Source organism: Dama dama, chromosome 19, assembly GCF_033118175.1.
Source record: "Dama dama isolate Ldn47 chromosome 19, ASM3311817v1, whole genome shotgun sequence".
NCBI lineage: Eukaryota > Metazoa > Chordata > Mammalia > Artiodactyla > Cervidae > Dama > Dama dama.
The window spans coordinates 91,392,052-91,407,424 of record NC_083699.1 but is presented as its reverse complement, the minus strand read 5'-3'; positions in this window follow the sequence as shown (position 1 = coordinate 91,407,424).

Below are 15,373 nucleotides of genomic sequence, written 5' to 3'. Positions count from 1 at the left end.
CTGTGGCCAGGGGAGTGGGAAGCTCTGATTTACTGCTGCCTGAGTCACTGTTCCCCCCAGAGAGCCGGGGTGGAGCCTCCTCGCCAGGACAACTTGGACGAAGAGTGGGGAAGGACAACCCAGGCACTGAGCACAAGAATGGGGAGTTGACCACAAGCGTCCATTTCAGCTCTAACCCTGCCAATCTCCGCTGCCTGGTGTCACTGTGGGAAAGGCTTTCTCTTCATTCCCACCAGAGAGTCCCCACCTCTAGGGAGAGCCAGCAAGCAGCTGCAATCCCAGAGAGGCCCCTGGAGTCTCAGGGGAGTCCTGGCTGTCCCTGACCCCCCCACGACCCCTTTCCCCGGGGACCTAATGAGGCCAGGCCACAGGTATTACCACCTCAGTTTGTTACTTTTTATTATGCTCTATTGGAATCTATGAGCCACTGCTTAGGAAGAGCAGCTAGAGCCTACCCTCCCAGGAGCTGAATTTCCAGTTTGTGCAGTGGCCTCACTCCTGTATTTTGGAACCTATTTCTACCCGCTCATTGCATGTTATCCTCAAAGCTAAGAAACATGCTCATTCTTGGTACAGTGTCTTCCTTGTCTGGAACTTTCTGGCTTACATATAGTTCCCTATATCTTCATAGACCTTCTTATACAGAGGAAAGGGAATTTAAGAACACACAGACACGTATATATATACATTTTATAGGTAGATAAATATATATTAAAATTGTTTTTATTAATATATAAATTTCATACAATAAAATCTACCTATTTTAAGTGTACAATTCAGTGGGTTGTGACAAGGGCATATACCCATCGAACCACCACCACCATAGAGCTATAGAACATTTCCACCTCCCCCAAAAGTCCCCTTGCACCCTTTGCAATCTATACGCATCCACTACCCACCCCTATTTCTGGCCCCAGAAAACCACTGATATGCTTTTTGCTGCTCCGGATTAGTTTTGCCTGATTCAAAATTTCATATAAATGGAATCGTATTCTGTACTCTTTTAGGCTGACTTCTTTTGCTCAGCATAATGTTTTTGAGATTCATCCATGTTCTGGCAGGCATTAGGAGTCCCTTTCTTTTTTGTGACTGAGTAGTTTTCCATTGTATGCATGTATTGCAATTTGTTTATCTACGTTCCTGTTGTTAAACACCTGGGCTATTTTACCTTTGAGCTATTATGAATAAAATGACAATAAATATTCATGTATAAGTCTTTTTGTAGACATATATTTTCATTTCTCTTGAGAAAAGATGTAGGAATGGGGTTTCTGGATCAAAAGTGTATGTTTAACTTTTTAGGAAAACAGGCAAAGCAATGGTTTCCCCCAGTGGCTCGGCAGTAAAGAATATCCTACAACACAGGAGACATGGGTTCAGTCACTGGGTAGGGAAGATCTTCTGGAGCAGGCTATGGCAACCCACTCTAGTATTGTTGCCTGGAGAATCCCATGGACAGAGGAGACTGGCGGGCTACAGTCCATGGGGTCTCAAAGAGTCAGACATGACTGAGCACAGCACAGGCAAAGTAACAAGGGTATATTTACAGGACAGAGTTGTAGACATTATTTTGTAATAACTTTTTTTCACCTAGTACAAAGTATTTATTTTAATTGTAAAAGAAAACTTTAATTATAAAATTGCCATATTTTTATTATAAATAATTCATATATTCAGAAGAGTGTAAGGTAAACATAGAAACCCCTCTTGCAGTTGCTTCCTTTCCAGATTTTTCATGCATATACAAATAGATATGGATAAATATTAACATATATGTGTGTGTACAAATATGTACATATACATACACACAGACATCTATAGTATTCCACAAATGGGATCCTATTATAACAATATTTCACAACTTACTTTTTAAACATTTAAAACCTGATCGTTGTTTCTTACTAGTACATAGAGATTTACTCCATTGCTTTTTTTTTTCCTTCCAGTTTTTTTTGAGACATAATCTACATAAGATTAGTAGAACTGTATAAGCTTAAGCTGTAGTGCATGATGATTTGAACTACATACACCATGAAGTGATCATCGCAAGTCCAGTTACCATCTCACATAGGTATTGTGAACTTTAAGATGTAGTCACAACCTAGAAGTTCAAAGTCACATTTTATTTGATGGGAATTTGGGGGACTTCAGCCTGGGAGATAGCATCTCAAGTGACCCTGAGAGAGCTGCTCCAAAGAAGCAGGAGGAGGAGTCCATTTATACAGAAGTTTGCAGCAAGGGGCAGGTAGTTTGAACACTGAAAGATTATTGTTAATTAAGGAAAATCAGATATCTCAGTCTAAGGAATTTAGTGCTTTTCTATGTATGGGAAGATGCAAGAGTCTGGACTCACTGAAATCACTCCTTTCATGTGCCTCTCAGCTATCTGGGGCCAGCAGCCTGTGGTTTGATGACTCATATTCTTAGTTCCTTGCTCACCATGGGGAGTGGTGGCAACTTGTGGTGGGAGCTCGACAGCTGTCAGATAGCAGGCATTGTTCTTCCTGGGCTCAGAAATTCATATTTGGAGGGCTGGATCCACGGATGCCTGGGACATCCTTGTTTATTGATACGGCAAGAAACATTCCATTTCACAGTACAGAAGTAAAGAAATATACAATTTTTTTTCTTGTGATGAGGACTTTCAGTACTCATTCTCTCCAAAATGTTCACACATAACACACAGCAGTGTTAATATATTTAACCTGTTGTACATGGCATCTTTGGTACTCATTTATCTTATAACTAGAAGTTTGTACCTTTTCACGGCCTTCATCCAATTCTTTTCCCTACGCTGCCTTCCACTTCTGGTAACCACAAATGTTATCTCCTTTTTAAATGTTTGTTTTTGAAGTATAATTGACATAAAACTATGCTGGTGTCTGATACACAGCATAGTGATTTAGCATTTCTTTGAATGGAATATAATCTATAGAAATATTGAATTACTATGTCATACATCTTAAACTAACACTGTATATCAACTATACATCAATAAAAATTAATTAAAAAAAAGAAAGTAGACAGATGGATATTTAATAGAGAATAGAGCACTCATAGATGTCAATGCTCCAGGCCTTGGTTTCCTCATTAGAAAGATGGAAATAATACCTACCCTAATTCTTGCCACCATTGCAGTGGTCAGAATGGATAATGCATTCAGTACATCATAAAGTGCTAAGCTGCACAGCATGGACAAAGGGCCAAAGGGATTCCAAGGGAGGAAAGAGTGGAAAGGGTTTAAGCAGGACTGGATCAAGAAGGACCTGACCCTTGTATATTTGATGAAATCTGCCCAACAGGTGGACCGATGTATGGACAAACAAAGAGGTAGACAGATGACATAGTCTCAAGAAATAAATAATAATTTAAAGACTTTAGGGAGAATATTAGATGTATATTAATTAAGATGTGTGTGTGTGTGTGTGTGTGTGTGTGTGTGTATGTGTGTGTGCTCACTCATGTCTGACTCTTTGCAACCTCATCAACTATAGCCTGCCAGACTCCTCTGTCCATGGTATTCTCCAGGCAAGAATGCTGGAGTGAGTAGCCATTTATGTCTCCTGCTTGGCAGGCAGATTCTTTACTACTGAGCCACCTGGGAAGCCCTTTAATTATGATACCTGTTTTGAAAAATCACATGGGCATAAATAAGTTTCCCAAGAGCTTCACCATACATATTTCTCATTTTGGTGCTCAACTGAGGCAAGAGTGACCGCTGCTAGTGTGGTCCTGCAAGAAAGATGATGCTCCTGTGAAAGAAAAAGCATCATCTTGGCTCTTGCTTCAAAAATTATGTTATACCAAACTCCAGACTTTCTTAATATTATTTCTGTACTGTGCTGTTCTTTGTCGCTCAGTCATGTCCAACTTTTTGCGACCCCGTGGACTGCAGCCTGCCTGGCTCCTCTGTCCATGGGGATTCTCTAGGCAAGAATACTGGAGTTGGTTGCCATGCCCTCCTCCAGGGGATCTTCCCAACCCAGGGGTTGAACCCAGATCTCCTGCATCGCAGGCAGCTTCTTTACCGGTTGGGCTATTTTCTACTAAAAGTTAAAAAAAAAAAAAAGAATTATACAAGGAATAGAAAATGAAAGAGGAGAAGAGCACAAGTTGACTAAAGAATGCTTACTTTTGTGTGGTAAAAGTCTAAGATAATATGAAAGCTTCTCTTCCCTAAAATTTGCTGGCTGCCCAAGTCCCTCCCTTACTGAGGTAGCCAGATGCATTGCTCAGGGTTAGGGAGGAGATACACTATCCCCTTTGCTGCTGCTGGAGACCATGGAAGTCTTTGGAGACTAGAAGCCAAGCTCTTTCTCACCTTTGAGCTGGTGTCTCCTGTTTCCTTCATCCAAATGCTCTTTTCTCATTCTCAAGCCTGGTTCTTTCTTATTATTCAGGTCTCGGCTTAAATATTATCACAGTGAGGATTCCCTGTTCACCCAGGGCTTTCTACCACAACTTCCTGTTTTAATTTTCTCTAGAGCTTTTACTAGTGTCAATATTTTTCATGTATTTATTTGTTTGCTTTCTTATTGTCCTCCTTCCCCACTGGAACACATGCTTTCTGAGGGGAAGGACTTTGTCTTTTTTTTTTTTTTTAATTATTGTGTACACATGGCTTCTCTCTAGTTGTGGTGCATGCACGGAGCTCAGTTGTTTTGGCTTGAAGGCTTAGTTGCCCCTGGGCAGGCAGGATCTTAGTTTCCCAACCAGGTATCCAACCCATGTCCCCAGTATTGAAAGGCAGATTCTTAACCACTGAATTACCCAGGAGGTCCTATGACTTTGTCTCATTTACCACCATATCCCCAGTGCCTGGTTCCTGCTGAATAGTGGTATCTCAGTAAATATCTGATGAATGAATGAATGAGGTCACTCCTTGAAGAAGAGGAAGAGAAGGGAAATGATGACCGCTGAGTAACCACCCAAAATAAACTGAGAAGAAACTGGCAGTGATTTGGGTTTAGACTCAAGAAGTAAGATGAGGCTTTCTGCCTTCTAGGGCCTTGTGTGTGTTAAGTAGCTTCAGTCGTCTCCCACTCTTTGAGACCCCATGAATTGTAGCCCACCAGGCTCCTCTGTCCATGGGATTCTCCAGGCAAGAATACTGGAGTGGGTTGCCATGTCCTTCTCCAGGGAATCTTCCCAACCCAGGGATCAAATCCAAGTCTCTTAAGGCTCCTGCAGGCAGGAGGAATCTGATGGGCAGGTTCTTTCCCACTAGTGCCACCTGGGCTTGAGAGATGGCATAATTTCAGCTCTAGAAAAATTGAGAAAGTTTCATTTTCGTAACATCTAGCTCTATCACTATAGGATTCATATGTGCTGCACAATTCAATTCAAAACTAGTGTCTGATTTGATGGGCAAGATTTTATTAATGATTTAAACAATAGACCTAGTGTCCCTAATTATATATGTGACATTTGACCAAAGTAAATATAAAAATATTTCTGATTTCTTTGAAACACTGTAAGTTTCATATATTGTAAACCTTTTTATAATTTTAGAGAGGCCATTGATTTTTTCTAAAGACTCAAAGATTTTTGATTTTTGAAAAATTCAAAGATTTTTCTAAAGCTGTTTGTCCTAGCTTTCAAATATATTTTTCATTTTTATATAATTGTAAGTTCTTTTAAATCTGTACTTGGCTAAATAATACATAGAATTAAGATAATATGATTTTGTTTAATTCTAACAATTTGAATTTAACCTGTTGATAAAGCTCATTTTCAAGAGAAAGGGTACGAATCTCCAGTTGGTTACGTTGAAATTCTAACTGATTTAAAGTCTATCTTTTCCCTTGGGCTTTAAACACCAGGGATGGGAGAGGCAGGCTAAACCTGCTGAGAATTCTTGGGAACATAACTGGTCTTCACACCAGATAACAAAAGAATCAATGAAAGGAAGGGCAAGAAGGAAAGAGAGTGAAAGGTAAGCAAGGAGGGGAGTTCTCACAGAGAGAGATAAGTTATAAGCATTTGCTAAAGGCAAATGCACTATTTATTTAAATACTTGCAAGTGAGAAGCTGTTTGACTCTCTTGTAGACCAGGCCAATTTATTTAAAATCTAACCAGTCATCTAGATCACTGCTGCCCCATAGCTGTGGCTCCTGGATACTCAAAATGTGAAGTGTACAACTGTGGAACTGAATTCTTAAATTTTATTTTAATTGATATAAGTTTAATTTAAATTTAAATAGTCACATGTGACTGGTGGCTGTCATTGAATAGCATACATCTGGATACTCAGCTAAATTATGTTTTAATTTACTGTTTCTCAGAACATTAAAGATATCATAGTTATGCTTTAAAATTAATGTAGGGAGCTAGTATTTTGGAGAAGGGTAGATCCAACCACAAAAATGTTGAGGAGTAGCAATAACGAGAATCTCCTAATCACCTTCTCATTGTGTCTAATGTTCTCCTGTTTCCTTTTTTGGAAAACAAGAAGAAAGTTTCTCCTGTTTCTTTGCTTTTGCTGCTGCTGCTGCTGCTGCTAAGTCACTTCAGTCGTGTCCGACTCTGTGCGGCTCCATAGATGGCAGCCCACCAGGCTCCCCTGCCCATGGAATTCTCCAGGCAAGAACACTGGAGTGGGTTGCCATTTCCTTCTCCAATGCATGAAAGTGAAAAGTGAAAGTGAAGTCCCTCAGTCTGACTCTTAGCGACCCCATGGACTGCAGCCCACCAGGCTCCTCCGCCCATGGGATTTTCCAGGCAACAAGACTGGAGTGGGGTGCCATTGCCTTCTCCGTTAGTGCTTTTAGCAGAGAATTAAAAAAAAAAAGTCCAACCACCAGGTCATCATCTGAGATATTACCCATCTGGACACTTAGTATTCTGTTGTTTGTTTTTGCCCTGAAGAATTCAGTTGACTGCTGGTATTCAATTTTTTCTTGGTGATAATCATTTTGGAGATGGAGAGTTGTTGGCTTGCTGTACTATCAGTTAAAATCCTTTGGGCTGCCTATGTTTTCACACCCACTAGAGCTACCTGATGAGAGGGCAAGCTGGAGGAAGATCCAACAGAAATGCATTAGGGTACAATTATTCTGGAGATAATCACATGGTTTTGTAGTTTTCATTTTTTAATCCATTTTTTTTCTTGGTCTTTCTTTTCCTCAACTACAAGTCTTTTGGTGGCAGTGGTGGCTTTATTTAAAAAAGCCACCATCCCATATGGGATGGTGTGGTTTTGGCTTTATTTTGTTTAAGAGAAGAGGAAAAGCAATCCAAGATGTCCCAGACCTGCAGGTCTGGACGTCCTAGATTTGTAGGGAGCGCAAGCAGTCTAGAAGAGACAGGCAATGTAGGATGCCCGCTGTGTGTCTAATTTTATACCTTACTGCTGGTAAGTGTCTCTTGTGCAAGAGTGAAAAAACGGATTTGGAGCCTTAGACATCCAAAGAAAGGCATCATTACAAATAGTCCTATATACACGTTCAGTGGAGTTGGACCACGGAGGGCAGTAGACCTCTCTCCTGAAATGGAAGAAAGTAATAATGCACTTGTTTATTTTTAAAAGTTAATTTTTTTCACACAAAATTATTTTTGTTAAATTTCACCTTATAAATTTCATAACCACCACTGTGAATTCGTAATATAAATTTTATTCATATTATTTATTTTTTAAAAAAATTTATTGAATATAGTTGATTCACAATGCTGTGTTAATCTGCTGTATAACAAAGGGACTCAGTTATACATATATATAGATATATAATCTTTGTCATATACTTTTCCATTATGGTTTAATCACAGGATATTGAATATAGTTCTCTGTGCTTGCTTGTGTCCCTTGTTGCCAGACAGTTAAATTCTTGATATAGCAGTCTTTATATGGGGGTAGCAGTGAAATGTTTCTTTCACTCTCACTGTCCTTCTATGCCTTCCAAGAACTTGAAAATAAAGTTGCCTCTGCAGATCATCTCCCAGGTGGCACAGTGGTAAAGAATCTGCCAGACAACACAGGAGACACAGGAGACTAGGTTTCAATCCCTGGGTCAGGGAGATCCCCTGAAGAAGGAAATGGCAACCCACCCCATTATTCTTGCCTGGAAACTTCCATGGACAGAAGAGTCTGGAAAGCTACAGTCCAAGGAGTTGCAAAGAGTTGGATACAACAGAGCATGCAGATATCATACAGTCTGTGGATAAAACCCTAAAATCTATCCATGTGGCAGCCATGGAGTATACCATACAGATGTCCCTCAGGAGAGAACCTGGGATAAGGGCTGTGATTAGCTGGTAGCCTTCAGCTGCCATGCTTTAGGAATCTACTAAGATACATGTCAAAGCCACCAGGCTATTCCCAGTCAATGGCAGAAATATTAGAGCCGGGCCTTTCCTGCCCAACCCAGGTCTCTTCTATCAGGCTCCTTGAGAGAGCTTCTTGATGATGTGGCCCGGCTTTTACTCAGGACTGCGGTTACCCAAAGTTCTTCCCACCCAGCCCCCTTCTTTCTCTAACTCCTTTCACGGGTGCCAGTCTGCATTGCAGTCTGAGGCTCCTCGTCTCCTCATGCCTCCTCTTGCCTTTGTCTCCCACAGGCATTTCTTGGACACTTAAGTCTGTACTAGTGTTTGCCTCCCAGAGGACCAAACCAACACCATACAAAATGAAAGAGATTAGTTACCTTGAATTACCAAGGAGAAATAATCTTGAAGGGCATTCTCAATGGTTAGAATACAAGCTGGGTCTGCTCTATTCAGCACTGTATACCCAGGGCTTAGTGCAGCGATTGACATCTAGTAGACTCTCAAAAACTTATGAAAGGAAGAGGGAAGGAAGAAGGGAAGATTTTGGATTAACTGAGATTAAAAAATCTAATTAAACTTTGTTGTTGTGTTGCTATTGGTCAATTGCTAAGTTGTGTTTGACTCTGTGTAACTCCATGAACTGCAGCACACCAGGCTTCCCTGTCGTTCACCATCTCCCAGAGTTTGCTCAGACTCATGTCCATTGACTCAGAACTGTAGCATTATAAGGAAACACATGTAGTCAGAAGAGGCTGGTCAGTTTGGCATTTAGAAAAGGGAACGTCAAAGAGTAAAAATTTGTTATTGCATTCTCAGCACTACCTAGGGACAATGCATACACACATTCAAAGCTGCATCCTTATCTGCATATGCATAAACAGTACATGTGCAGAAAATGCTGGGTATATTATACATATATGTTCATATATTACTTTGTTCAGAATTCTCAATATATACCAAAAATAAAGCACAAAGTTCAAAGGAAAATGAAACAAACAAACAAAAATCTCCTCTCCACACTGCCAATGGAAACATTACCAATTGAGAAAACAGACAATTGCCAGCTCCAGGCACAGACACAGCACTTCTGTTGCTACAACTTCTCATTTGTGCAATTAGTTCTACACAGAGAGCCAGGGTACTTCTGTCATTAGCGTCTGGCAAACATCCCTCAGTTCAGATGTTGCAATTGCAGTGTCCCTGAGAAGAGGCTCTGGACTCTGTCAAGAGCTGTAATCCTATTAAATTCCATCAAACAAGTCTCATGCAAATTTTTAAATGAATAACCACTTAATATCCACAATAAATATATGTTGATTTGCAAACCTTTGGGCTTTATTTAAATTTATGCAAAGTGATGTTTTCTTACATATATCTTCTTTTGCAATTATCTTAGTGGAAAAAAGTACCTATTCAGAGTTCAACTCATTTCTTGGGAAAAATGAAGTTTTCGTTGGGATTATTTCAAAAGCATTTACAAGACTATAAAATGTCTTTAGAACTCTGAGGGCAAAGGCCTTGGGACACATACTTGAAGCTAGTTTTATTAATAGCATGGATTTAGAACTGTGTTCATAGCCATAATTCATATATATTTATATATAAATGTATATTCATGTATTATACTGCATATAAATTCTCTACACATAATTTTATATTAATAAATTCTTTATTTATAAAGTTTCTAGAGAAATTCTTAAAATTTAATTTTGTTTAATTTTCATTCATTCTCAAATTGCAATATCTCTACAGAAATGCTTAAAAGAAAACCAACTGCATAATTCACAGCACTCTAAAGAATGTCTTAATGATTCAGTCTCATAGTTCTAAAGTCTTTGTTTACATATAATATTTATTTGGATAATGGCTTTTAGCTAGTTACCTCACTTTTTCAAAAGCAATAACCCCTAAATAATCTTGCAACTCATAACAAACAAGGCTCAGATTGCAAACACAAATTCTTTTATTCCAGATGTTTAATGAGCAATGAATGTGAATCTTTTCCTTGAGGGACAAATAAAAGATAATTGAATGGAGGTAGATTTGCTAGTTCTGCCTGTGATTAGAATTGGTTTCTCCAAACAGCAGTTTAGAAGAGCGATGAGTAAGCAGGAAGTGATTTGTGAATGGAGTTAAAATAGAAAAAGATAAACCACCATTCCTCTTAAGAAGTCATGTTCAGTCTGTCATTGCAGTAATGTTGACATTATAAAATTATCATTGATTTTCTCTATTAGTAATTTTCCCAAAATCAAAGAAGGACTTGGATTGAAAACAAACTCTTCAAAGCCCTAGATACAATTTTATAGTAGAAGAGGCACATCAGAAAGGACGGAGAGCAAAATGGACACTAGTATCATCTTCGGGTGGCAAAGTTAGTGGTGATTTTCTTCTTTCTCTCTTTAAATATGTTCCAGATTTTATATCATAAGCATGTATTTCCTTTTTACTCAGGGAAATTTTGACTTAAAAAATAAAAAGAAGAAGACATGGTGACTGAAGATGAAAACCCACATAGCTTAAGAGAGAGTTTCAGTTTTCACTCCTTGGTGCTGGTTAGGGTTGGTGTGACACCAAACTCTTGAGCTTTGAGAATCAGTGAAGAGGGCATAGGACCTCAGGGTGGTCTAGGGCAAAGGGATCTGAGCTAATACTCTGTGGTACTCTGGTGTTCTTGTTCCAGACTCCTGGTTCCTTGTTATTGGGCAATCATGGTGGCATTCTTCTCATCTTTGGGGTCCCATCACTTTCTCCCAAGTGACTCCACTGCACTGCCTTCTTGAAGACAGCTGCCATCTTGGCATGACTCATGATTATGAAATAAAGTTGAGTCCTGGTGAGATAGCTAGATGAGTTAGCTACAAAAAGCATCCAAATGGCCTTTTTTTACTTAATTATGGGACATATATCTAACAAATAAAAAGAAACTCTTATCTACAGTTAATAATAATCATTCTTTTAGGCAAATGTTTATCCCCAAAGGTCAACATAATAAAATCATTCGGAGGTGTTTTGGATTGATTTGGTCGTGTTGATAATTATACTCTTTACTTCATGGCCCTCAGTATCATTAATATTCCACTCACTGAGGACTTTTTAGGATCAAGTTAATTTTTTGATTAACACTGGTACTTATATCTTTTCTCATGACCAAGTCTCCTTATTCTGTGGTAGAATTTTGGGTTCTCAACAGAATCTTTTCCAAATTCTTGGAGGTTCATCTTCATGTGGAAATTGAATATCTTGTTTCTCTGAAGCATTTACCTCAGGCTCACTCCTCTTTCCTATAACATCTACTTCCATGCTGCTTCCAGAGGGTTCGGTTCAGTTCAGTTGCTCAGTTGTGTCCGACTCTTTGTGACCCCATGAACCGCAGCACGCCAGGCCTCCCTGTCCATCACCAACTCCCAGAGTTTACCTAAACCCATGTCCATCGAGTCGGTGATGCCATCCAACCATTTCATCCTCTGTTGTCCCCTTCTCCCACCTTCAGTCTTTCCCAGCATCAGGGTCTTTTCCAAAGAGTCTGTTCTTCGCATCAGATTTCCTCAATAGAGACAGGTTAATGAAACTTTGTATATTCCCCTGTCTTGGACATTAATCATATTTGCGCCTGCCATTATTTTTTCAGTCGCTTTTTAATATTGAGGGAAATTTATACAGTATGTAATTCTTATCCCCTGCAAAGAGTTGAGCTCCTAGCTTTTCTTGCAGCTGAGATGCAGGCGTGTGACATGAACATTACCATATGCACTTGCAGGGGACTCATTCAAGAGATCCAAGCAAAGAGGGTCTGTGATGAGCTTTCATTCTGTAGGTGGCAGCAGAGCCGTCTGGCCTTTGAGGTAGGAGTGTTGGAGACTGAATTTCACTGGGCAGAAATGCGTGTGCTATGCTCACAGAGGTGGCAGTAGCAACAAGTTGAAGTACTTGCATTTAGTGCTTAGCCTTGGCGGCAGCAGTGTCAACAGATTTCTCATGGGGCCATTTCTGAAGCAAGGTTTTGCCTGTTATTCTGGGGGAAATAGCCTTGAAATAAGTTCCTCCAGTTCTCTTAATGGTAACATAAACTACCTTCTATTTTAAAATACATTCCTCATACTGCTTGAGCCAGCCAGAATAAACTCAGTTGTTTGAAGCTAAGAAGATTACCCAGTACAATTCCCTCCCAATGCTCTATTCTTAGGAGGAATAGTATGGTTACTATTCATCCAAAAAAAAAAAAAAAAATTGAACTTTTAATTTCCAAAATCCTTGGTCACAAGAACAAGAGTATCTGTGCACAGGAATTCAAAGATGACAGAGTGTTCCTAAATGTTGGTAGTATCTAGAAAATTGAATTCAGGAAAGGCATTTCATCACTTAAGTATTAATATCACAACTCTACACTATTATATTTTCCTAGATTAAAGAACACAGGGAGATTCCAGCGCGATAGTTTTGAAGAATGACACACGTTATGGAAACATCCTGAACATTGTGTTGTCACTAACGTGGGCTGCATAAAGAAAATTCTACACAGTGCTTCTCATACACTCTTCATTTCCTTTATACATTTGGAGCACTTATAAATCTTGAGACTGGTGTGCTGCAGTTGGAGCAGTGTCGAGTTCAAGGAAGCACAGCGCACACCTGTGCTCATGCCTCTAAGGGAACAAACGGGAGGGATGTGAGCAGAGAGCCCAGCTCCCTGTTTCGTCCTCTCTCGGCCTCTCCTCCTCAATCTGATGCAGAGCCCTGGATTGTGGTTCAGGTGCCTTTCAGGGTAATTAGAGATGATCATATCTGAGATTAAAAGGCCACTTAAAATGTACTGAAAACAGGGTCCAAATTTTCACAGCAGATATTGAAAAACTGCTTAGAATTTTACCTTCAAAAACAAAACTAAAAAATTTTAAATTAAATTTTGTATTTAACAAAATTTCATCTGTATTTGCAGCTATGTGCCAGTTCTCAAAATACTGAATCAAATGTGGATTTTTCAGAATAATTTTCCCTATGAAAATGCATTTGAGCAAGATACAAATATTCTTCCCTCCACCTTTGACTTTCAGAAAATCATAAAGTAGATTACTTTTGAAAAAAAATAGCTTAGGGAGTTTTAATTGTTCACTCTTTAATATTTTTGGCATTAAAAATCATTCTTTTTTTTTTTTCTTTTGGTCAGAGACCTTTAGCTTTTTTCCTTCAGTTGTTCACTGGAGTGATTCTTCTAGGTTTTCATTTGTCAAAAAAGTCCATCATTCCTCCATTTCTTTCAACATCACTTGTTTCCATCTTGTGAGATTCTGGATCTTTTACAAGATCAGTATTGCACCATGGATTAAATGTGCAATGTATTTATGTTGCATTTTCAGATGTTTGCAAGGCTGATGAACTGACCAGGTACTAACTAACAAGATGTTGACATATTGGGCCTAGCTAGGGAGTTTCCCAGGTGGCTCAATGGTAAAGAATCCACCTGTTATGCAGGAGACACAGGAGAAGCGTGTTTGATCCCTGGGTCTGGAAGATCCCCTGGAGTAGGAAATGGCAACCTGCTCCAGTATTCTTGCCTGGAAAATGCCATGGACAGAGGAGCCTGGAAGGCTACAGTCCATGGGGTTGCAAAGGGTTGGACACAACTGAGTGACTGAGTACACACAGGTGCTATATTATGCAGCAAAATACCTTTGACTGTGGTCTGATTTTGTTAGTGGTTAGTCCACTGGTGAATATTCTCATATTCTTATGACTTTGAGTCTCTGTGCAGTTTGGTTTACTGCAAAGGCTGGGTAATAGACACTCTGAACAAGGATCACCTCACCTACCACTCTGCATCCACAGGGTTTTGGTCCCCTCCACCTTTCCCTCTTCCTAGTGCCTGGAATTCTGTGGCTATCTACCATTATACCAACACTGCATCTCTGAAGTCCAGAAATCAGTCTCACTGAAGGCTTTTATATGAACCTTCAGAGTCCACTTGGGTCTGTCTCAAACTTAACACATTAAACTTCTCAGGACATTAAAGGTTTATAATTTTGGTCAGAATTGTAGCTCCAAGTTAAATATGCATTTTTAACAGCAAATAATAAGGTCTTAGTAAATTTCTAAAATCATCTGGTAACATCTATGTCTTTTTACATATCTCAACAGTAATAGAACTATCAATGCTGAAACTCCAACTTTTTTAGTGAGGATATAAACACAGTATAAACACATAAATTAAGAAAAGAGTTGTTATGTACTTATGTTCAAACAGTTATCTATCCACTTAGTCATGTTTAATACTTTGTTTTTTAATTTAAAATTTTGAAAACTTAGCTTAGTCCTAAGAATGAAGTATTTTCTGGCTATGATCACTTCAAATCATTACCAGAAAGTGAGTTGAGCAATATTTTCACTCTATAATTTAAAACTCTGACTTTTCAATAAAATATCATCTAAAACACATATGCTATTGGATAGCGTACTCTTGAAACATGTGCAAAATAAACAATCATTTATTTTCCTATTTGCTGTTTTAAAACAATTTTATTGGGTTGAGGGTGTAGGTTTCAGAATGTAATGTTTGCCAAATTCTGTAATCCTTTTTTTTTTTTCTTTTTAATGTCTCACAGGGTGTGGTGCCTTTAGAAAATTTTTTAAAAGTTGTAGTTCTTGGTGTATTTTTCCTTCACTTTTTCAAAAATAGTAAGAAAATCTAAACCCCACAGGGAAATTCTGGTTCCTACTATTGACTCCTGGACTCCACTTTTCTAAAAATAAGATTATTCTATGTAGCCAACTTTTGTTTATTTCCTTGCCAGGAGTATTTATGTTCTTAACACTGTAGGTTCATTATTAGAAATGAAGTCTTGGTAAGGACTATCTTAACGTTTATTATTATTATTTTTTGTTAGAATGGTGAAAATAATGTAGGAGGAACATCTAAAAGGAGGCATCTAAATTCAGTTATGTCCCTTTTGTGGGGACCTGGTTATTGAAAAACCTCAGTGAATCCATTCAGTTCTTGTTTTTCTTTTATTAATGCATGGTTATTGAGAAGCACTTAGCAAAATAAATATTTAATATTATTTTTAATTAAAATTAATTAAAAGAAATAAAGGAAAGTCTTGATTCCATAAGACT